Source organism: Aegilops tauschii, chromosome 4, assembly GCF_002575655.3.
Source record: "Aegilops tauschii subsp. strangulata cultivar AL8/78 chromosome 4, Aet v6.0, whole genome shotgun sequence".
Lineage (NCBI taxonomy): Eukaryota > Viridiplantae > Streptophyta > Magnoliopsida > Poales > Poaceae > Aegilops > Aegilops tauschii.
The window spans coordinates 492013186-492015534 of record NC_053038.3 but is presented as its reverse complement, the minus strand read 5'-3'; positions in this window follow the sequence as shown (position 1 = coordinate 492015534).

The window sequence follows — 2349 nt, the reverse complement described above, 5'->3', positions numbered from 1 at the left end:
GTTAGCCTCGAAAAACGCATTAGACCCTGTATGCTTTGTGTAAGTTGCATGTCATATATTATTACTCTAACATTTGTGTAAGTTGCATGTCATATATTATTACTCTAACATTTGGTCAAAGTAGTATAGTGGAAGTGGATCCTCTGACGTAGGTATCCCTGCCTTACCCTCCCTTTCGGTCACTTACTGGCGGACCCCATGCTTGCTAGGCCCCGCATGTCAGTTACTCAATGGGTTCGGCCACGTCAGGGGATCCTCATCCTTAGTATACTCCCTCTGTTTTTATTTACTCCGCATAAAACGGAGGGGGTGGTGGTATAATAAATGACACGGGCGGGGGAGGGGGAGGGACGTCGGTTTGCTCTCAACTGCGGTCCCACAAGCGAGCGAAAACGCAAGACGAAGCGCGTTCCATTCGGTGAGCGACGTGGAGGGTCCAGCGTGCCGGGCTGCAACGCGAACGCGACAAGAGCGATGTACAGTCAAAACCGATTGACCGGTCGTCACCGGAACCACTATTCACACCAGAACCTTCGTTGCTCGGCCTACGCCAGCCACTACCCTAAAACCATACCAAATCTCCAGCCCATTCCCCCACCTTTCGATCCCCTAGCCCGCATCAAGCATCCCCTAGTTCGCCAGAAAGCCATGGCACGCCGCAAGATCACTTACTACAAGATGCTGACGCCGGAGCGCCGCGCAGAAATCGCGGCGGCGGACGGCGCCACAGACCTCCGTTCCCAAGCTCGCTTTGCGGCGGGCCAATCCCCGAGTTCTTTGGAGCCAAGCTACGAGGAGGAGGAAGCCGATCCAATGTTCATGGCGGAGGTCGCGGCGCAGAAGGCCCCTGATGGGTATGAGACGATGGACGTCGACTTCGTGCCGGTGTCCGAGTCCCCCATGGTGTAGGCGGACCAGCGGTTCAACATGGCGATACTAAAGGAGGACCGGGAGGCAGAGGCTCAACTCGACGCAGAGCGCGCGCATGCCGCTGCCATCGAGGCTCTCCTGCAGGCGGAACCGGATGTCGTGGATGTGAACCGGGCGGCGGAGGCTCAACTTGAGGCGGAGCGCGCGGATGCCGCTGCCATCGAGGCCCTCTTGCAGGCGAAACCGGACGTCCTGGACTTGAACCAGGCGGCAGAGGCTCGACTCGACGCAGTGCACACGGATGCCGCTCTCATCGACGCCCTCCTGCAGGCGGAACCGGACGTCCTGGACTTGAACCGGGCGGCGGAGGCTCGACTCGACGCGGAGCGCGCGGATGCCGCTGCCATCGAGGCCCTCCTACAGGCGGAACCGGACGTCCTCGACTTGAACCGGGCTGTGCTCTCATCCGTGCAGAGCGCTTGCACGCTCCGCTTGAACGAGCAGCTGGAGGCCGAGGACAACCACGGTGCGGAGACACACGTCGACAGCGACGACTGGGTCGCGCCGGCAGCCAAAGATGACGAGGCCGTCTCTTTCCGCGAGTAGTGATAGTTTTTCTTTATGTTGTTGTTTTTATGGATCTTTTGCTGTGTAAAAACATATATTTGTTATGCAAGTCGCCTGACTTGGGTCAGTCTACCATTTCAGGCAGTTGGATGAATATCCTACGTCTCCTAACCCTTCTTTCCTTCTTCCTCACCTCTTCTTCTTCCCCAACAGACCACCGCACGGGTCGTACGAATACTCCCCAACATGCGGTTGGATAAACATACTCTATGAACGAAAATTATGTGCCAGCGATAGGGTGGCTGAGTTTGGTTTGTTCACATGCGACAGCACGTGTCAGTGAGGGTGCGTTCCCTTGGTTGGGTTTGCGACGTGCAGGAGCGACTGTGTGAGGGTGCGGTGCGACCGCGGCGTGCAGGAGCGACCGTGTGAGGGTGCGGTGCGACCGTGACAACCGTGCGCAAGTGTACCTCCTTCTCATTTTGAAAACTTTAGGCAAGCTTGGCAAAAATGTGTGGCGAAGTTTGGCAATGCAAGGCCTAGACCCAAACAGGATAAGTACGTACGTACTAGGAGTACTAGTGTTAAAAAAGAAAGGCGGGGTTTTCCTTCGCGGGATTTAATCGATACAAATCCTCGTTTCACATGTCAATTAATGCGTATTTTTTTCTCCAAAGACCAAAGAGCTAACCATCCCACTCCTCATCGCTTGATTAATGCAGTGCCATGCAAACCAACCTTCTCACTTCCGCATGCATGCAGGGGATATTAATGTCCTTGGTTGCTAACCCCATCAATTTTGCCTCGATTAGTGTTAGTGGCCCTTTGCAAATTGTAATTTTGATATACTGGCCTTGTGTACAAAAAAATGAAGGTAGTAACTATATTTGACTTCTTTCCCCATTGCGGTGA